The sequence below is a fragment of the Lemur catta genome, chromosome 8 (assembly GCF_020740605.2).
Source record: "Lemur catta isolate mLemCat1 chromosome 8, mLemCat1.pri, whole genome shotgun sequence".
Classification (NCBI taxonomy): Eukaryota; Metazoa; Chordata; class Mammalia; order Primates; family Lemuridae; genus Lemur; species Lemur catta.
This window is the reverse complement of record NC_059135.1, coordinates 40,844,284-40,867,737: the sequence shown is the minus strand read 5'-3', so window position 1 is coordinate 40,867,737 and position 23,454 is coordinate 40,844,284. Positions and strand designations below refer to the sequence as shown.

General features: G+C 35.1%; 1 protein-coding gene across 3 annotated transcripts in view; it reads left to right on the top strand.

Annotated features, from left to right (window-relative positions):
- The window catches only part of GULP1 (GULP PTB domain containing engulfment adaptor 1), a 251,733-nt gene that overhangs the window by 166,497 nt on the left and 61,782 nt on the right, over positions 1–23,454 (top strand). The gene's annotated exons all lie outside the window — the stretch shown is intronic.

The following is a 23,454-nucleotide window of genomic DNA, read 5'->3' as shown; positions in this document are numbered from 1 at the left end:
GTCATCTTCATGTTGACAAAGCATTTTTCACATAAGAATTCTCTTGAAACCTGAGAAAACACAAAACTAGATTTTTTTTTTCCTGAATAAAAAGCCAGTTCCTTTCAAGTACTAAATAGCAAGGATCATCAATATCATATTGTGCTTGTACCTCATCCTACCTCATGGTGAAATGTCTAAAAAGTCATCACAAACATCAAAAACCCATTTCCTGTGAACTACAAAATTACCTATGTCATTTGGAATAGTGGCCTCTATATGTTTGCAAAGTGCCATGTCTCTGCCAGATATGACTAACTTATATAGTTTATGCTTTTACATTCCAGTGAGGTAGTCAGAACTAATATTATTATATTCCATAAACAATAATATGATCTCCAAGTGCATAAACTACTTGTTTAAGATGTAAAAAGTGAAACCTGGTCTTCCATGCAGGCAATGTTCTTTTAGATTCTAACCTATTTGAAATGTAATGTTTTTCTTCTCTACTTTGCCTTCTCTAATTTCAGAAATGTAAAAGTAGAAGAATATATATAGTCTAGCTATTTTTGCATATCTTTAAACATATAAATATAGAGGTAGTATTTTTATTATTATACATACAACTTTATTTTGAATTTTACATTAAAGCAACATTCTGCATAGAAGTATATAAAAAAGAGAAAGCTATTTTGGGAAATGGTGTACTGTTAATCCTTAGGAATGCTGCTACTTGGTACCCTATTGCCCCATTAAAAAAAAATATATATATATATATATATATATCTCTTCACTCCCTTTCTGCACTCTCCTAATACAGATAAACATTTTAGCAATGAAGGCATATTTACCCTTGGCCAGATTAAGAGCTACCACTGTGCCTTGTGACAGAGCAACATTCTCATTGAATATGCAGAATTACTTTATTATTTACTTAGGGGTTTATTTAGGATGGATCAGTGTTTCTTAAACTGGTGTGCTTGTTAAAAATTGCAGATTTCCTTTCCACTCATTCTAATTTGGTAGGTCTAGAGTGAGCCTAGAAACTTGCATTTTAACTGCAGTGTACTGGATAAACACTGGGAAATACAAGGTTATTTCCTTTGCATTGACAGATACAAATAATAAAACAAAGTATACAGATAAAGCCTATGTGAATCAATAGTGTCTACCTTGTTCCCTACCAAGTTTTATAGGAAGCTAATATTTAATAATAAGCAGGAAAATTGAGTGGCTTTAGTTTCAATTTTCTTTGCTCCCGCACACCTGCTGTGGCAGTGTTAACAGGCATCAAAATCATTCAAATGTGACGATCTAGGAGACCAAAAAAAAAAAAAAATTGCAGGATCTGAATAATCCATTGTACTGGTGATACTTAGATAAATAAATTTTGGGGGGACAAACAGCTTATAGTAAAATTGACTATGTTAAAATAAAAAGTAACTTTCAATGCAGTAGAAATTCTTCTCTCAAACTATTCTTAGATGTGTTTGTATAGTATAGACATATGATGTCTACAAACATACAGTTAGAAGGAGTAAGTTCTACTGTTCAATAGCAGACAGAGTAGGGTTAACTATAGAGCAGACTATAGTTAACAATGTATTGTATATTTCAAAATAGGTAGACAAGAGGACTTGAAATGTTCCCAAAATATAGAAATGATAAATACTCAAGGTGATGTACCCTAAATGCCCTGACTTGATCATTACAGTTCTATGCATGTAACAAAATATCACATATACCTCATAAATGTGTACACATATTAGGAATCCATAAAAAATTTAAAAAATAAAAAATTTAAAAAAAGATTTTTTAAATGTCCATCTATAATTAATAAGCCTTGATGGAGTCCAAATTATACTGTAGTGCCCTCCCTTCCTCAGTTTGCTCTTCCACACTCCCTCAGGAGGGACGCTTGTCTTTCTTTCCCAATTTCCCTTTCTCTGAATTCGTATCTTCTAAACCGCTATGTTCTACCCAATTGGGTGAGGGTTAGAGACAGGCCATTGGTCTGTGCTGACTCATCATCTCTAATATAAATGATACTTTAGCAGTAATAATAATCCTACTAGCATTCTCGTCAGGCACATTTGCAGTCCTATGAGGTAGATACTATATTATATGAGGTACTATATCATACAATGATCATGACCCTATATATACTCACCTACATTAGTTACTGTTGTGTCCCCCATTTTCCAGATATGAAAATTGGGATTTAGAAAAATTACATACTTTTCCAGAGGTTACACAGTTAGTAATCAGCATAGTACAAAAGTGAAGAATTCATGATTTTGGAGCATGAGTTTCTAATCACTTTAGAATGTCGCCAGGTGTGAAAACTCTAAGCTTTTGTTTTTATGTAAGTAGAGAATGTCTCCTGTTAAAGATGCTTCTCTGTCTTACAACAGGAAGAAAAATTGTCAAGGGGAATAAGGCGATTGATGACTCTTGAGCTTCCTGAAATGTAATCTCTATATAGAACTAACTGGAGTCCCTGGGTTCTCTTCTATCAGCCAAAGGATGTCTGATGTCTCATCCCCAGATGTTCTTCTGCTGTTCTGATAAGTGGTTTCCAGCAATTTCTTTCTGAAAATGGCCAGAACAGAGCAGAAAAGACCAAGTGTCCTGTTGTCACTGCCTTCTTCCAAAATATATCAACCAGGCAAACTATCTTCCCCGCCTCTCCCAGTCTGACTTTCCCAATTTTCAACACTCTTTGTGTTCCCTCTTGTATGCCAGAATTTTCAGAGTCACGTCTTCTATTTTTTTATTCCTTAACATACAAACTGTATTTTGTTCAGATAGTGCATTTGCTATTCATTTGTACTGATTTCACAGACATGACATATTTATGCTCTATTCTAATTCTAGTACACAGGATAGCCCTGGCAAGGTAAGATGCAATTGGGGAGGTTCTTTGAGTAGAGAACGATGCTGGTAGGATGGAATGGATGGTTATAAAACTGGTCCAATTCCTATGAGAGAAGGGAAATAGGGAGAGAGACCTGCATCTGATGGCCATGGAAGGAGATTTTCCCATAGGCAATAATTTGTCATGATTTACCTCATAGCTGGGAGGCAACTCTTAAAAAAGATTATCTGTACATTTTAGAATGCTCATTGTCTAATTTATCAGAATGTATTCCTGAACCTAGACTCAGTTTTAGTAAAGAGAACTATGGCATGTTTGTTATTAGTACTATAAGAATGTGCTAGAGTAAATTATTTATTTTCCTTGTAAGGTAATATCTCTACTTTATGTCTAAATGGATATTAATTATTTTACTAAAGATGAAAATTGTCTCCTTTCAATCTACAAACTTAAGGAACATTTCCTGATATTTCCTTTTTCCTTAAATGAGATATATTTGAAAACAGCTTCTACAATGTATGGTACTTATGGCTATATGTGAGAAATTATCTCTTTCTTTATAGTTTCTGTACTATTTATACAATTTTGTAATAATTTAACTTAATCTCTGAGTATTTTAAAATGCTAGCAGAGCATAATTTCTTGAAGTAGCTTTCATAAAGGGCACACTAATGGAGTTTTCCCAGCCTAATCACCTCCAGAAGGCCTCACCTTTTAATATTGTGCACTGGGCATTAAGTTTCAACATGAATTTTGGAGAGGATATAAAAATTCAAACCATAGAAGTCACCTTTTCTTGTAAACATAACTAGACATGAACATGACTGCCATGGACTTTGTATGTAATACCACTCACCAAATCTTTCTTACAAATGTCTGAGAACACAATTCCCCTGCTAATGTCATAGGAATCCCTGAATCAGTAATGCTATCATCACATTTATTTTGATAATAGAATATAATATAAAACTTTAGTAATACATATACATTTAAATTAATTCTCAGTTTATACCTGTAAGTCTGTATCCTAACTCTTCAGATTTAATTTTATGTTAAGATATATGTATTAAAATAAAGCCTTGACTATTCTTTTTAAAATGTTTATTTTAATCTGTCCAATGTATTTTCCCCTGATAATTACCATCCCTTGATTCAGTACTAAAGAATACCTCAAATGTAATGCTTACGATGATATTGATACTTTGGAGAGCCAAGTGGCAGAAATAATTCAGCTGTCACTACCCTCTACTGTAGAAGGAAATGCCATGAGTTCTAATTTCCAATGTTAATAATGTAGAGACAGGAAAGTTCTAAAAAGAATGTGTTATCTGAAAAATAAATCTGATAAGCTGTCATGTTCGTGTATTTTCAATTTGGAAGACTTGACTCTAGAAACTCATTGGGACTTTTCAAAGCTTGGCAGTCTACTGGAGGTAGGAATTATACTAAGGAGAACCATTTTTAAAGCAAAGCTTGAGTTGTCTGCATGGAATATACACCCAACAATGCCTTGATGTGCATTTCATACCCAAGAATTATTTCATGGTTAAATAAATTAAATTTTGACATACCAATTATAAAGAAAGGTATTTAGACAGACAACTATATAGAACAAATATAAAGGCAAAGGTAGTTATTGTTCTATCCCATTTTGATCGAGAGTGATAGTTATTTCTCCAAAGTCCTTACAAATAGCAGAGGAGATTATGGGTTGAAGTAAAGTCAATAATAATTGTGAAGCTGTTTTTTATATTTGTAGCTATTGTAAAAATAAAATGAGTGTCTAGTGGGCTATTTGAAATTTAATGAACTATCAAACACTTCTGCTGGTGAAATCACATATTCATCCAGGTGAAAATCAAAGTTCCATCATATATTTGAAACAGCTTTTATTTTTATTTCACCTTGTCAGCAGTGAATCATAGAGTTAACTGATTGTGTTTCTTACTTTATGCTGCTGCTAGATAAAGTCATCACCTAGTTCATGACTGACCTCTAGCAAATTTGCAGGATAAATAGCTTTTGACTACAAATCTTCTCTACAATTCTTGCTTTTTTTCCTTGCTCAATTTTTCTAATTTATTTTATCTTCCTTTATTGTATGACTCATTACAAGCCATTTTAAATACATTTTGGAATATAGTGGGATGATTTTCTTGAAATCAGTAATTTTTTAAAAAAATAGTTATTTTTCTTTGAAGAAGGGAACCCTGAGAATTCATGATCAACCATCAACAAAATCCTCTTTGTTTTTAACCTCTCGTCTGAACCTTGCTGCTGCTTATTGCTCCACATGAAAACCATTTCTCTTCTGAGGACACTAAATGCCCTGTTCCCTCTCAAGTGGTGAGTGTTTTCTCCCCACAATTTTTTCTGGTAGCACCTGGCATGGCAGGTGAATTTACTGTTATCCTTTTTTCTCCCTAAAATCCCCAGCTTTGAATCTCATGTTATCAAACTGTGCCACCCTTCCTCTCCTTCTTGAAGTCATCTGCATTCCTCAATCATTCCTTCATTCTTTTAATATCTTAACTCTTGGATCGTAGTCATTCTTTCCAAAATAACACCATAGTAGGAAGCATATTGTAACATATAGAATATAATATGCACGTTATAATATACAGAAAAATTATAATCTGTAATATCCTATAGGAATATAGGATCATATGCTCTGGTGAGGTAGTGATTTCCCTGTCAATAAATATTCTCAAACAAATACACAAATCATGCCAAGGTTTGGCTTACCTCAGATATGGCTGACATCTGGTTCACACATTGGGTGAAAATGTGCTGTTCTATGCTAGCAATGGAATTATCAGTGCACAGTCCTATTGATATGTAAAATCATAACCAAGAGGTTAAATATTTGCCACAAAATCTATCTATAATATATCTCTGTTGAACTAGAGAAAAATAAATAGAATCATTGGAATAATGTATATATGTGTCTTGAATGCTATGCCTTCAGTTTCATAAACTGGATCATTTAACAAGACAAACTTCAGACTTTAACCAATTTATAGTCATTGAACCAGTATGCTTATCTCAGGTTAACCCCTTTGTACCATATGGTTAACCAACTGTATGATCTTATTAATGAGACCACCATATATGTATATAGTGCATTCACACTACCTAATTTAACAGAGATATAATTTTAGTAACCTATCAAATTATTTACTTCATTAAATTTAGAAGACAGGTTTCTGGAAAAATAACCATATGTAATATAATTAGCATCTAATAAAGTTTTAATGTGATGTTTCCTGCAAATTTTAATTTTTAACATTTGACAAATAGTATCCCATTCATCCATTCCTTTCCTTTTGTCTTTTTATTTTAACTACAATGTCATGAGTATATTTGCTAATATATGTATATGTTTTACAGTCCCTTTTAAATTTCAGATTCCTACTAATTGAATTCCTGGAGTTATTAATATAATGAGACATTAAAATCATTGGGAGAACTAGTATGAAAATTATCCTTTCCTTCTCACTTGTATTTGTGTAATTCTATATCAATGGATAAAAGCCAGAAATGAATTGATTATAGTTGTTTTCTATAATCTACCTGGATTATGTAGTGTGGAACAATTTAATTTTAGGGAGACTTTTATCTATAAAATAGTTTTAGTTCTCCCAGTTTAATAAGTGAGACAAATCTGTTAAATACTAATTTATTAAATAGTAAGCACTGCGCTAAGCTGTATTGTCTCATTATCTTAAGCAGTCCTCAGATGTATCACTCAGAAACATCACTACTGCTTTTTATAAGAGTAACAGGCTTGGATTTGCAAAGTAGATGCACCAAAACAATTTAGTAACAGCAGAGCTGAGATTTAAATCTCAATTTCCATGATTCTATAGATTCCTCTTAAACTCTATGTCACTATGCAGGATAAAATTTGACCTTGTCATTCAGTAAACAAACCTTAAGGACAATAACAACTTACAAAAGTAAAGCCCCTTGACTTCAGTGTTTACATGAGAATTTGTATTTTACACATAAATTATATGGTAAATTGGTAAATTTGTTATCCTAATAACTAACTGAATATTCAGTCAAAGTGGAAAAGAACCAATCACAACCTGGAGTAATTTTGCACAGCAAGCCAAAAGTACTTTCTGTAGAGAAGCTAGCAAGGATTTTCAGAGAGAGAAAGTTACTTGCCCTCTCTCAGTATTTGCCCTAGGCATTTGCCAGACCATCAGCCCACTTTGCATTCCGTCCTGCAGGCTGCTGGCAGGATTTCTATAGGCAAAGCTTAACAGATGGGCTTCTAGTAACTGAGGCCCCTCCAGCTCCAATGGAATGTCATCAAGAACTCAAAAAAATGTCTTTCCCCAAACTGTCTGCTGTATGAAATGCTATCTACCTTCAGATAACTTCTGTGGACATAGATAACTTTGAAATTTATACTAGGTTAACCCTGAAATGAGATGCAAATAAGTATAATAATTCTAATGCTATGCCCTTACCCATTCTTTACTTATTTGTTCATTTTAATAGCATTTCACTTTAAATGAAAACAAATTAATCTCAGAATTTAGTCAGTATATGTATTTTAAATTAAGCCTGCTAGGCAAGGAACTGAAATGACAAGTCACACAATGCTTAACCTAAAAATATGTTAAGAACAAGTGGTTTAATTTAAATTTTAGACATGTTAATAAATTTTAGACATATTAATTCATATGTAACTTTTAAGTGCATAATTCATAGTTCCATTGTGGAAGTGCACAGAGTTAAGGTTCATCTCCAATACCAGTTCTGTGGTCTGAAAATAGCAAGCTTGAATATTTGATATATTAATCAAATATATCATAGATATATAGATATCTATATAGATATCCATATCTATATAGATATCCATAGTTCTTTTTGAGAAAAGTAATATACTATAATATAGTTCTGTATATGTAAGGGGAAATTTTAATATAAATCGGAATTATAGTCACTAATCAGGTTATTCAATTTTTAGAAGTATTCCAATAAAAACAAAGGTCTATGTTAATACCAGGATTAGAACTTTCAAAGGGCAGCTGAAAAATACTCTCAGAAGTTGTACAGGAATATGCTACCATTGATTTTTTTTAAAGGCCAAGGAAAATCAAATAAAATCAGCAGATAGTAGTATGCAAACAAAACCGATTAAGCATTATGGTGAAGCATTACATAACTTTACTAAGTAGCATTAATTAATTATAATTGTTTTAAAGTGTTATAAAAAAGCTACATAAAATTGTCTGTATAAAGGAAAAAAGAATGGACTTAAAATATAAACAAAATCACCAAATTGAATTTAGGACTATGTACAATTGACCTAACAGTAACAAGAAGGAACCAGAATAGCTGCTCAGTTTTACAAAAGAGGGAATTAGACTATTAGCTAATGAGACAAAACATTTTATTACCTCATTTATGCATCTGATTGCAAGGCAAACTAATTAAAGTGAGATGGACACAACTGATTATGCAAAAACAGGGTGATCCACTCTTTTCCTACTCCATAGTAGGAATTGCTAAAACCCTGCCATATTTAGGTGCTTCATGCTTGTTTTCTCGCCTGTCACTTAATGAGCTAGAGTTACCAGCTTCCCAGAGTTGTATTTATTCTCTTAAGCCCTATTAATAGAATTATGTTGACTCTATAAAATAACAATAAGAAAAAAATTTACCCTTGTTGAAAAGAGTAAAAGCCACAAACTCTGTTGCTCTAGTCTTACTCTAGGATCTAAAACCAAATAATCCACACCTGGGCACATCATTTGGTAACATTTGTCTTTGGAAGCAAGTATTTGTAGAATACCTACTATGTGTCAGCAGGCACTGTACTTGTAAGTACAAGTATATTTATCTATTAATACATTTTACAAAAGAATAAGCCGCTGCTCTAAGATTCATAGACCTAGCAAGTGGCAGAGCCAGAATTCAGTCCTTGAGTCCATGTGACTGTCACTCTGAATCTTCCACCAAGCCACATGCAAAGGGATCTTTGACTTTTCTGTTCATCATTGTATCCAGGTACCTGGAACAGTGCCTTGTGCTTAGTATGTCTTCAATAAACAGCTGTTGAATGAAAAAAAATCTGCTCTGATACAGAGGCTGCTCTCACTAGCGACTCTATAGGAGACTACTGACATTAAGCTTGTCTCAATTTGTTCCAGCTCTGAGGGTCTTTGTTTGTTTCTTTTATCTTTCCTTGCATGGGCTTGAATCTAAACCTGGAAGGTAAAGCCCAGGAGCAGGATCCTGTCTTTGTTTTCATCTTCAGAGCACACTAATGAGAGTTCTGTGTACAGCGATGCTTTGCAGAGGTAATCAGGCCATATTAATCATTGATAGAAAATCTGTTAAAAGAAATCAATGTCTTCATTTCAGGAGTATTGTTATCCCACATTCATTTTTTCACTCAAAAGAGCTATCAAGGTTTGAAAAGATTTTCCTCCCTTTGTAAAGAAATGAGGACAGGAGTTTGAGTAGTAAAGTCCCTTAATATGATCATTCATTTTCTGTGATATTCAAGTGTGAAAGAAAAGTTCTGCTTGCAGCTTAGAATGAAGTCTTCTCCAAAATGGTTAAGACTTTAAAACAAGCAATGATCACTTACAGCCAGAAAACTCTGCTGTGGCAATTATTATATATTTGGAAACTTTTTTGTTGCAGTCTATTTGGATTGTTCTCAAATAATGAGGTTCCAGCTAAAGTGGAGTGAAAACCTCTGAGAAAAAACAGGCGCACCACTCTGGTCATTGAAGATGAGGGTATAGCCTATAGCAGCGTTAGTAGGTCAGGGATTTGGGTCTGATTTGTTCACTTCTGTATCCCCCTGTATCTTCTGTGTCTGGAATAGACTGTGCAAGATAAATAATTTGAAATGGATTAGGACATAGAAACCATACTAATGATGATAATCATAATTATAATGATGATCCAGTATCTCAGAGAAGAAGTCCTAGGAATGCTTTTCCCTGAAATAGGAGGGGTGCTAGAGCACTTAACGAATATTCTTTCCAAAAGAGAGAAAAATAAATAAATTTAAGTCAGGAGAGCTGAGAGGGTACTTGAAATATTAGAGGAATCTCCAAATAAACATATTTGGAGTTCAGGAACACAAGCAGATTTGGGAAGATTATTTTGTGCAAGTTTAAACCTGAAGTAGAACAATGAGCAATGTATTTATTGTATTGTCCAAAGCTTAAATAAGTTCCATGAAAACTAAGAATCTTATGTAAATACTTATTATCTAATTAATAAACTAAGCAAGGAAAATTACATAATAAGTAATGATATTGGAGAGGAAAAGGAAATGTATTTCCCTTTATTGATAATTAAATTCCAGCATACTTAAAAAAATAAATTTACTAGGCTTAAGAGAATTTGGTAAGCTGACTAGATACAGGGTAAATATTTCTTAAGTAGCAATAACTTGTTATCAATAGAATTAAAAAATAATCTTATTTACCAAAAACTATAAAGCAACTAAAATATATTTAGCAAGAAATATGCTCAGTCTCCCCCAAAATACAATATGCATTTATTGCAAAGACATCTTCAAATAGACATGTATAGATATCCTAAAAATATCATTTGTCTCATGTTATATAGAGATATGATTAAATTGCAATGAGAATTGCAAATACATTAAATTACAATGAAAATTCAGAAGAATAAATGTTTTAAAGTAGACAATACAATTTTGAGAAAAAACACATTTATGTATGTGTTGGTAAGGATTTTTGCTGCCTCAGGAGCCAAAACCCAAATCCTAGTGGCTTCGAGTAGGGTCTTTTTTCTTGCTTACTTTTCAGTTTATTGTAAGCAGGCTGGCTCTTTTTAATTAATTGCTTGTTGTGGCTCTTTTATTATTTCATTGTATTTTTTGAGCATAAAATCACTGAAGATTCACTCTGTTCCACTTGCTGGTTGCACTTTCTCATTTAATTCTCACAACATTGAGTTTATCCTCATTTTATGAATGAGGAAATTGAGGCTATGAAAGGTACAATAAATAAATGCTGGAATCAATATTTGGAAATTCATGTTATCTGACTGTAGAGCCAATGGCTACCCTTTTGACTCCCTTAGATTTTTAAGCATATCTCACAATAGAAAGATTATATAACATAAATCTTAATTAGCCAAGTGGATGTGGCAAACATGATTAGTGTAATTACCACTACTAGTCTTACATCCAGTGTACTATATTATTTTTCATTCTATTTCTGTTTTATTCAAGGTAGCAAAAGTGAAGAGTATGTGTCTAAGAATTTAGGAGAGCTAGGTTTCTAGATCTAGCTCTGCTACTAACATAACGAGAAAATAGATTGTGAAGCCTTTCTGGTTCTAAACCCTATGCTTTTGCTTTTCTGTACAAGATGATGCTTATTTGTTTTGATAATACTTCTATTTATAACAATACAAGTGAATGCCCTGTTCATTCTGTCTCACTCCTCAAACGTGAAGGATGTTTGACTGTGGTGGGACCTCCAGAGAAAAGACAAAAACATGCTGCTTCTTATTGTCACTACATTACAAACTAGGTTTGGGAGCCCTCTTGTGCAAAGAATACAGTTCCTTGTTTATAGCAAGTGTATTTGTTTGGACTTAAGCATAGAAATATTATTTTAAAATCAAGGGACTATTAAAATAATATACCTTCTATCCATATAAAATAAGAACAAATATACTTTAATAAAGAATAATTACAATAAAATGAAAAACCAAAATATCAAACTATTTAAATACAAAATCCTGTAGACTTTTTTATATTCAGCCCATATATTTTTATTCTCTATCAAAACTTTCTGGCACTCCTTTTAAAGGATAACTTTTAGAGAATTTAATTTAAAGTTTAAATTATAACCTTTTTTTGGTGGATAGATTTTAATGTTTTTCAGAATTATGGTTTTGATGATTAATAGGTTTAAATCCAATTGATTCTGACCCTCCTTTGCAATTGACTATTATGATGTGCTTTTTAAAAATGGCTTTTTCTGTATTGCTTGGCAGTGGGACATAGCAAGTCAGCCAAATAAAGGCTATAAAATTAAATTGGCTTACTCCCATGTGGCTTATCTACTGGGTGCAGTGGAGTAGCTAAAAGGCTTATATACTGGTTTTTTTTTTAACCATATTGAGTCAAGTTCACTCAAAGAAAATTAGTCCCATCATATTTGAGGTTCTGCATCATTGGTTACAAAGATACATACCCATTTACATATTTTTTCTATAATCAGAATATCCATTGTTTATTATGCCACCCATAGTTATTATTTATTAATCTTGGTGTTAGATAAAACTTTTATGTTGTAAAAAGTAGAAATTACTTTCCCTTAATATTTTTAAATAATTATGTAGAGAATATAATATTTACATAAAATTGGCATATTTTGAATTTAATATACATAAAATGTATATTACAATTCTTTCTCCTTTATATGTTAAATACTGTCAGATTTCTTAGAAGTTAGACTTAGTAACTGTTTAGTTATGTATTTTAATTGTTATTTTTCTGTTTTTTAAAAATCCTATGTTATTCATAGAACGATTCTAAAACATTGGAGGAAGCGAGCAAAGCAGTTATTATAAATGGATCCATATGATGTCCAACACTGCTCTCTACTGGAAAAGAAGCAAGTCATAAAACAAAGTATTCAGCCTTCCATGTGAAAAAGATTCATTTTAAGTTTATATTTGAAAGTGAGTGTGGAGTTCTTAAACTCTCACACATTTTTTGTAAAATGCTTATGGTGGGCATAATAAAATACAATGAAAGAATGGAAGAAATGAATACAGACATCACTTATGGAAATTAGCTTAAAAGGAAGTCTTTGTATCATTTTAATTAATAGAAAAAATAGTTATGAGGATTTTGGAGAATATTAACCAAGTATGACAAATATGACATATCTTAATAGCATTCTAATTTAAGAAGTCTGTAAGGTAAATATTTTGTATATGATAGCAAGTTTGATGACATTTTTATACTTTTAATTTCAACAGACTGCAGCCTGTAAATTGCCTGTTTTGAGTACTTCTGCCTTAATAATAAGTATTTGAATGCATTAAGCAGAGAAAAGCATGAGTTGCAATATTTTTATGGAGTATAAAATTAGACCTATAGTATCAGAAATTTGTTCTGTGTTTATCAAAGTCTTTATAGAAGATTTTAAAAAGACATATAGTAGTTTGTAAAATCTTTACAAATATACATGTTGTCACACCTTTAAATATATGTAGACTAAGAATACACAAAACATTTCTACATCAATAACTGCCATCATCTTACTTTTCATATTCTAGTATACTAAATGTTGCTTCTCTGTTTATATCTTTTTAATCTATTTTGCTTAGGAATTATATTTAGAGTTTTAATAGCTCAACTAGTAGTCAAATTCAATATATATAGATACACATACATACACTATAGATATATGTATATACACCCACACAATAGTGCCCAATAACTAAATAACGTATATGTAGTAATTGAGGAGGTTTTGTTTGTTTTCATAAGTTAACCTAATACTGTCATTGCTTGATCACTTTTATTTTAACATAAATTTAAAAGATAACATACAATATTTTAACATAGTTATCTCTTGACTATGAGATAAAAGGTAATGCTTATATTCACTGATACATCTTTGTGTAGTTTTCAAATTTTTCTTAAGTTATTTTAATATCAAAATTAAAATGTTTATTCATAAATAAACAGAAGATTTTTTTTTGCAGTTTCAAAGCACAAGTACACTATTGTATAAGACACACACTTGTACTTATGTAAGCTCTAATGCCTGATATTTCTTTAAAATATTTTACCAAAATAAATTTTATCTATTTGAGGCTACAGGAGGTCTTTGAATAACATTGTTTCATTCGACATTGTTTCTTTCAATGTCTTTCCATTATAAGACTGAGGAGAAAAAAAATCTATTCCCAGCCAGGGTCACTGTCTTTGTGAAGTTTGCATGTTCTCCCATGTCTGGGTGGGTTTTCTCTGGGCACTGTGGTTTGCTTCCACATTCCAAAGCTGTGCATGTTGGGTTCATTGATGTGTCTAAATGGTCTCAGTGTGAGTGAGTGTGGGTATGTGTGTGAGTGTACCCTGAAATGGGGTGGTGCTCTGTCCAGGGTTGGTTCCCACCATGTACCCTGAGTTTCCAGAAGAAGCTCCAACCACCTGCAACCCTGAGCTAGAATAATTGGATAAATAATTATTTTACTTGTTTTTATTAATCTTTTTTAAATGTATGTATAGCTCACATTTATTTGTGTTTAATATTAAAAATGTTTTGGGTCTTTGTTTAGAGGCTTTTGTGACCAGAAATATACTATAGGGACTTAATTCTTCTTTGTATCAATTAGGCCATGGTAAAATTAGTTTTGCCATCCTTTTGCTTAAAGTCATGGTTTCCAAGAACCTATCAGTGCCATTAAGTGAGAACTTATTGTATAGAGAAAAATAATCAATAAAATCTTTAATATTTTAAGAAAAAAATGGCAGGAACAAATATTACTTGCCACAGAACACATAACTTTTTTTCTTCTGCTCTTTGCCAATGTGAACAATAACACACTGTATCTAATTGTATAAAGCAAAATAGTCTGATATGTTATACTCTTTTATCATCATTGTTAATTTTTTTTGCTTTGCCACATGGAAGAGCTAAGACATAAAGTTGCAAAACATAAAAGCAAGTATTTTTATTCAATTTTAAGTAATGTTAAATATACCAATGTCCCATTTTCTTTGTAAAAGAAATATTTCTGTATTTTTCTCTTAGGTAAATACTAATAGAAAAGAAACTTTTTAATATTAGCTTTTTCATTCAGGATAATTCCCTTCAGATCTATCCAAGTGTAGTGTGTATTAATATTTCATTCATTTTTATAACTGAGTAATCTGCCATGGTATAGATGTACCACCATTTGTTTAACCATTCCATCATTGCAGGACATATAGGTTGTTTTCAATTTGTGGCTATTACAAAGAGAACTACTATGAACATTAGTGTATAGATATTAATATTTCCATGAACATTAATTTTCTTTCTCTGAAATAAATACCCAAGAGTGCATTAGCTGGATCCTATGGCAAGTACATGTTTATTTTTTTAAAAAAAAACTACTAAATGATTTTTTCAGAGTGGCTATACCATTTTACATTACCACCAGCAGCGGCATCCTGTAATTTTATTGGTTAGATCTGGCGACCCTAATTAGTGGTAATAATGGTAGTATTCCTGATTCCCAGTGCCATTTCCTTGAACTCCAGTCTTATTCCCCTTTGCGGCATCATTGTCTTCTCTCTCCCTCTGGAACATGGCAGCTACCTGAGGAACCATGATTCTAGCACTGTTTCCAGTCTCTCAGCCTTCCACCGAGATAGCAGTGCTAGCGTCTCCCTATTCCATATGTTCTCCCCGGAATTATTCAAGCTCCAGCTTTGTATGCCCTGTTGTTGAATCTGCATCTTTAGTTGACATGTCAGAGACATTTTAACCTCCATATGCTTGAGGAAATTTTTCATTTCTTCCTTTTATTCAAATCTCTATTAAAATGTCATCTTTTTAGGGAAAAAGGTCCTGATGACTCTTGAATATTACCCACATTGTGCCCAGTCTATCTGTGTTATTTATACTTAAGCCATCTAAATATAATACATGTGTCTGTGATCTAGACATAAACATAGACATAGATATAAACACATACACACATTTGTGTACTCACTAGGATGTAAACTCCATGAAAACAGGAATGTTTTCCCCTACTATACACCCAGCACTTATAAGTGTTTGACTTAAAACATTCAAATATGTTATAAGGAATAAATGAATATATACAAAATTAACATGCTATAATTTGGGGGCTTAATTTAATTATTTTATCAAAGTAGTCTGTGTCCACTTTAAATAGTCAAATATTTCCCCAAGACTTATAACAAAAAAAACCAAAACATTCATTGGCTATTCTCCCAACTCTTATTCACTGAAGCAATTGTATTTTACTTTCCTCTTTTTTTTTTTTTTTTTTTTTTTTGTTATTTTGTACTGTTCCTGGATAACCTGTTGTACTGCTGTGCTTTGATTTGTCCTTATTTGTAGTGTCTGTCAACACCCTCCTGCCAACTCTCTCCTGTTTCCTGGGTTCACTACTCCCTCTGTGGTTTGTGTGTGTGTTGTGTGTGTTTTTTTCTCCCTCTTTTTCTTACTGAGAACTGGGGCAAGCCAGGGCAAGTTTTTGAGCTCTTGCACATGTCAATATGAATATTTTTTTTCTTATAGCCTGAAAACTTGGCTCAAAATCATTTTTTTCACTCCAAATTTGAAATCCTTTTTCTTCCATTATTGTTGACATGAAGAAGTCTGATGTCATTTATATTCTTGGATTTTGGTGTATTTTTAGTTTGTTTTTCTCCAGGATCATTTATGATTTTTTTTAATCTTTGGTATATTGATGATGCGCCTATTTATGTTTGTATATGTGTTTTCACTCCTAACTGTGGTGTAACCTTACATTCTTTATTCTGAAAACTCATACCTTTGATTCTGGAAAGGTGATAATTTTCTTCCTTCAGTTTTTCCTGCTGTCTATTTCAAGACCTCTATTTGGTCTGATTTGAGTTTTTTACAACAGTGATTCTTACATTTAAGCATGCATTAGAATCTCCTGGAGGAGATATTAAAACTAATTGTTGGACCTCGCCCCTAGAGGTTCTTCTGAGTAGAATGTCTATTTGTAAACATTTCCCAGATAATGATGATGCTACCAGTCCAAGGACCAAATTGTGGAAAACACTGTCCAGACCAATTCTCTAATCGTTGTATCTTCTTTTTAAATATGTAGCTTTCGCACTTTCTGTTCCTTTTGCCTGGCCTGCATCCCCTAAATATCTAGGTGTCTCATGTCCTTTCTGGTTGTTTTACATTTCACCTTATCAGTGGCGTCTCCCTTGACCATCCGGTTTAAATGGTTCGACACATATTGCAGACACACACACATAGTCACACACTCTGCACTTCTGCCCCTTCATTCCTGCTGTCTCTCCAGAGCACTCCTGAGGTACTATATAATATACTTATTTATAATATATTGCTTATGGTTTGGCTCCCTCACTAGGATGTAAGTATTGTAAGGCCAGGGAATTTGCCTTTCTTTTTTTCAGTGTATTTTTTTAAAAAATTTAATTTAATTTTTTAATTGACAGATGACATTGTATGCATTTATCTTGTACAACATGATGTTTTGAAGTATATATACTTTGTGGAATGAATAAATCTAGCTAATTAAAAGATATATTACCTCTCTGCTATATTCTTCATTCTTAAAATGGTACCTGAAAAATAGTAAGCATCCAATAATTACTTCTTGTTAGATTTTGTCTACTTTATCATCTAATATTCTTATTTTTTAATTGCCTGAGTCATATTTTTGTTTTTTATTTCAAAGTATTACAGGTGTACAAATGTTTTTGGTTACAAGGATCGCTTTTGTAATGCTTGAGTCAGGGCTATAAGCGTGCCTGTCACCCAGATAGTGTTCATTGTACCCGTTAGGTAGGTTTTTGCCCATCCCCCTCTTCCATCTCCCAAGGAGATTGATTTCCATTGAATTAAACATCCCTCTGTGCACATGTGTACTCATTGGTTAGTTCCAATTTAATAGTGAGTACATGTGGTGTTTTCTTTTTCCATTCTTTAGATACTTCACTTAGAATAATGGTCTCCAGTTTCATCCATATTGTTGCAAAAGGCATTAAGTCATTCTTCTTCAAGGCTGAGTAGTATTCCATGGTGTGTCTCTGTGTGTGTGTGTGTGTGTGTGTGTGTGTGTGTGTATCACATTTTGTTAATCCACTCATGAATTGATGGGCATCTGGATTGATTTCATATCTTTGCAGTTGTGAATTGTGTTGCAAAAAACATTCGAGTGCAGGTGTATATTTGATAAAATGACTTCTTTTCCATTGGGTAAATACCCAGGAGTGGGATTGCTAGATCCAATGGTAGTTCTACTTTTAGTTCTTTGAGGAATCTCCATACTGTTTTTCCATAATGGTTGTACTAATTTGCAGTCCAACCAACACTGTATGAGTGTTCCTGTCTCTCTGCATCCATGCCAGCATCTATTGTTTTTGAACGTTTTAATAAAAGCCATTCTGACTGGGGTAAGGTGATATCTTATTGTGGTTTTGATTTGCATTTCCCTGAGGACTAGTGACATTGAGCATTTTTTCCTATGTTTATTGGCCATTTGTCTATCTTCTTTTGAGAAGCTTCTGTTCATGTCTTTCACCCACTTTTTAATGGGGTTGTTTGATTTTTTTTCTTGCTGATTTGCTCAAGTTCTTTGTAGATTCTGGTTATTAGTCCTTTTAGGATATATAGCTTGTGACTATTTTCTCCCATTCTGTAGGTTGTCTGTTTACTCTCTTGATTATTTCCTTGGCTGTGCAGAGGCTTTTTAATTTAATCAAGTCCATTTTACTCATTTTTGTTGTTGCTGTGATTGCCATTGGGGTCTTCCTAAATTCTTTGCCTAGACTGATATCTACCAGACTTTTTCCAACATTTTCTTCTAGAGTTTTTATGGTTTCATGCCTTATAATTAAGTCTTTTATCCATCTTGCATTATAAATAATTTTTTATGAGTGGTGAGAGATATGGATCCTGTTTCATTCTTCTGTGTGTGGCTATACAGTTGTCCCAGCACCATTTATTAAATAGGGATTCTTTTCACCAGTGTATGTTGCTGTCTGCTTTGTCAAAGATCAGTTTGCTATATGAGGATGGTTCTGTGTCAGTTTTCTGTTCTTGCCATTGGTCAATGTCTCCATTTTTGTCCCAATACCATGTTGTTTTAGTTACTATAGCCTTGTAGTACAGTTTGAAGTCTGGTAAAGTGATGCCTCCCAATTTGTTCTTATTGCTTAAAGTTGCTTTGGCTATTCGTGGCCTTTTCTGGTTTCATACGAAGTATAAAACTATTTTTCCTTTCATTCTTTATCTGACATTTCACTATTTTCATTGTGGTTGGTATCCATTGCTATAGAGTTGGTGTTCCCTTCTAGGGGTGTCCTTTCATTCTGATTTTTCATAATTCCCAAGTTCTTTCACTGTTTCCTTCTCATTTGGAGCAGATGTTGCTTCTTATTTTGGGATTTTCTTTTGTTTAGTTGGGCCATCCCCCCGCCCTGTCGCTCACCCAGTCATACGAGTGTGTTTGTAGCAGATGTTGGGTGAGAACTTTTGGCTTTGCTTGTGGGTACTTTGATGGCACTCTAGTTTCTGGGTGGATGCCTTGGTTATAGATATCCTTAGTGTAGTAGTTTTCTTGGTTGCTAGTTGTTTGTAGGCTGTAGCCATGGTGAGCTATGTTGAGTGGGCAGATTCCCTGTCTCTTTTTGATGAGGGAGGAAAGAGGCCTTTGAAATCCTTTCTCTATTCTCAGCCCTGTGGTCTTCTTAACAGTGTGAATTCTATTGGCATGCCCAGTTTAATCTCTGAGACAGTAGGTGGTGCTTGTGGATGAGAATCAACACATCCCGTATGATTGAGTCAATAGATGCTGGAAAGGTCTGTGCAGATTGACCTCCTTGTCAGTAGGTGGTGGTTACCAGAAGGAACAAGCTGCAGTGTTGTTTTTTGGTCCTGTGACCAGCTTTAGTCCCTCAGGAGAAGCACTTGAATGCCCCAGGTGGTGGGTGGGGCCCTGGAACTTCCAGGTGAGTCCTTATTCTCTACCACAGCAGGGGTGGGTCAGGGAGTGAGGCTCCATGGGGCTGGGTTTGGTGAGCCCATCCTCAGGATCCACAAAAGCTGGCATTGTAGCTGATTCAGCAGGAGTCAAAGGTCTGCTCCCAGATACTGCAGAAAGCCCTCAGGGAGAGCCTGAAGTGGCCCCACCCAAGCAGAAATTCTGCTGGAGGAGATGGGACAATCTGAGATTCATAAGCTGGCTGTCAGGAGTGGGTTTCCCTCTTCTCCCTCCTCCCCTGCTCTCTGGTCTTCCTCCAATGTCTGCCAGCAGATAGGAGCTCCAGGTGGCTAAGCTCCCTCACCATTGCACTGGGGGCTGAGGAACTTCTCCACCCAGGATCCTGTCCTGGGCTGAGAGTATGGCCTTCCTGTGGGGGGAGGGATGCTCCACCAACACTGCACTCTCTTCTTAGTTCTGCCCATGCAGGCTCCCTTGCCTCCTGAGATTAGTTAAAAAAGCTCCCCTTCATGTGCCCTAGCAACACAATCAAGTCCTAGGAGTATGGGATCTGACCTTGTGGGCCTGCCCCTGGGTCCCTGAAGATGAATTCCTGACCGTGACAGGGAGAAGCGTGCTGGTGCCGAGTTGCTTATGGAGTGGGTGCTCAAGCAGGTTTGCTGTCCCTCTGCTTCAGGGTGTGCCCTGCTCTGATGGAGCCACTGAGCATGCAGCACCAGGGAGGGTTGGTGAGCAGGGAGCTCACTATTCAAGCATCTGTTAGTCCACTGCAGGACTTTAAAATGAAAGGTTTGAGCCTGACTCTCTTAGAAGCCTCAATGTGGGGGCCCAATTGCCTCTCAGCAGCCATGGGTTGGGGAGGAAAAGAGTCTAGAAAGCTAGCCTTCTGATCATCTCTGTCCCCCTCTCCGCAAGGCATGCCGCCTTGAATGTCCAGGTTCTGGGGTCACGCAGATCCCTCGGGACCAACTGGACCCATATGGCTCCCACAGTCTGGGCCAGAGTTAGCAAATGTTTGTGTGGGAAAAAGCGAGCTAAGAACTGAGAGTCTAAAGCCCCCTGGGGAGGAGAAAGGTGCAGGTTGGATAAAGAAGCAGTATGGCTCCTGCCCTCTCGGTTGTGATCTGTGGTGACAGGAGGTGCCCCATGGGGGCTGGGAGCCTGGTGTTTTGTCCACAAGAAGCTCCCAGGTCACTGGAGGCAGCAGCTTTTGGTCTCATGGGGGTAGAAATTCACTCCAGCAGCTCGGAAGCCCGCTGACTGTCAGGGATGAGGGTGGGAAAAATAAACCGACCCACCTACGCTTTTCACTGGGCTTCAAGCGTCGGGGGTTGATTTCCGCCAATATCTTGCTCCTCCTTGTTCTGATGTGCAGCTTCTTCCCGTGGAGTCCCCCAAAGGTTCTGGCACCCTTCCCTCAGAATCACACCCCATGTATGTTTATCTGTTTGTTTGTTCTTTTCTCTTTCATCTTAAACCTTTCCTTCTTACTGAGATGCTCAGGTAGCTGGTACCGCTGGTCAGGCATATTCCCTGAGTCATAGTTTTAATTTATATGAACTCTCTTTTGTTCTCTAAATTCTACTTTTTCTGGCATCCTGTTTTCATCTTGAATGGAATATATTTATATTGATTTAGGGGTTTAACCATCGTTTTTCTCCTTGCGTTCTCTCTGCCTCTTTCCCATTGTTTTTTTCCTGTTTCTTTGTTTGCCTCCCAGTTTTTCATGTGAGAGGCTTTTCTCAAATATATGCATGTGCTTGCTCTGTTTTGATATTTAAGACTGAAGCACTCAGAAGCCAACTGGCAGCCCTTTGTACTTGAGCAAGGCTTGTCGACTGGTGACCACCATGTGACCCATCTATTTCATGGGGAAACCCCACTGTCAGCATAGGTTGTCTTGTTTTTTCTTAGTCCGCTTTCACCAGGGAAGAATTCTCCAGCTTGGAGGCTTGTAAGACTAGCAGCCAGTATCCTGGGAGCCAGGCTGTGGAAGGGACTAGGGAACTTTCCATTCAGCATGTGGACTTCTGCTAAGTGTCTTTGTTCCCTGTATGTGCCTCACTTCCTCTTCATCTGTGCCTAGCCTTTTGCAGTCCAGAGCTCCCGTGGCCTAGTTCTTCAGTTGGTTAACAACTCTTCTGTTGGGATAAGGTGGATTAATTCCCTGCCCCTGACATAATTCCGTTCAAACATTTCTTTTACCCTTCAGGCATCAGGCAAAGTGGAAAAGATGGAAAAGTCTTATCTCTAACCTGTATGCTTTGTACAAACCTTTTGATAGCACTTATGACAGACTATTTCAGTTATTTATGGGTTTGCATACTATACTGCATGTCCCTGGAATTGTAAGTATTTAACCAGTGTCTTAGGTCAGTTTCTCCCAGAATTAGACCTTGAGGCAAGGATTTGAGTTTATGTGATTTATTAAAGGAGTGCTCCCAGGAGAAACCCATAAAGGAGTAGGAAAACCAGAGCAGATGAGGGGAAGAAGGAAGTGTACACATCAGGTGAAGGCCCAGGCTTGGCCTGATTCTGAAGGAAACTTTGCATAACGTTATACCGTGGAGTTTACCCCACCTCCAAGCAAGGAGCTAGGCATTTTGTACCTCCATGCCAAGTCAGTCATTGACTAAGGAATGTGGTGATATGGGGGTCCGGGGGGAAGGGCACATAAATGTCAAAATGTTCCCATCTGCTTCCATCTCTCAGTACTGGTAAGGTGACTTCATTGCCCAAAAAATATGCTCTTGAAGGTCTTGAGTGTGAGTCATTACCAGCAAAGCATGTGAAAGCTGGAGGATGGGGCCCTGTGGTGATAAAATGGATCCCAGGAGAACTGAGCAGGTACCAACAATATCCACTAAGCCCTAGTATCTTCTCCAAACAATCATTAAATAAAGGAATGGCAATCCCTTATAAACAATTTAGAGATAAAATAGGGTTTTTTCCTTCATTTTTAATGCATTTGTTCTTTAGAATGATTTTATAAGGAGAAAAGAGCAATATTATTATCCCTAGCTTTCAAAAGAATCAGACAAGGCAGAGATTAGGTGACTTTTCTAACAGTACCAGATTCTAAGCCTAGAGCTTAGAATCATATTTAAGCTGCATTATATTTGAATTTTATAAACATTTTATATAGGCATATGGAAGGCATATAAATATGAATTTTAAATCTAAGTATCATTATGATTTTTATAATTTAGGAAAATACAGAAACTATTATAAGGAATAAACTATTTTTTGGTTTTTAAAATTATTTTATTAGGCCATCTAACGTTACATAAGAAAAAGTTTGGTTAGGTGGTGAGTTCCATATTAAGATGTCTTTTAGTTTAATTTCCACCATCATTCATGGCTTCTCCTGGTGTTTCGTTACTCAGATGATTTAATTAAAGCCAGTGTGAAAGAAACATGTTAAAAGGTTCCTGGAGCACTGCTAGAAGTTGATTCATTTAGAATATACTTGGAGTTCTTCCATAATTTTCCCCTATGGGCCTGTTTGCATATAATACTCATGACTCATGACATTTTTGCCAAAGTGTGAATATTCTTCCAAAAATATTGCCAGTAACACTTACAGTCTGCTATTGACACATCAGACCCTTCCTCATTCTAGTTCAGGAATCATTTACCCGTAAAGAATCTGTCTTTGTCTTCCTGATCCTGCTAATACTAGACCACCCACCAATGGTGAGTGTCTCAGTGATATGATAAATTCAGAGAAGCTGAGAACAGCTTACCCCATGGATTTATTCAGAACTAAATAGCTCCTATTGTGTTAAATCCCCCTCTGTTATTTGAACCCTTTATCCTTTCTGGATGATCCAAAACAGTGCTTTTCACACCTGGTGGCACATTAAAATTAC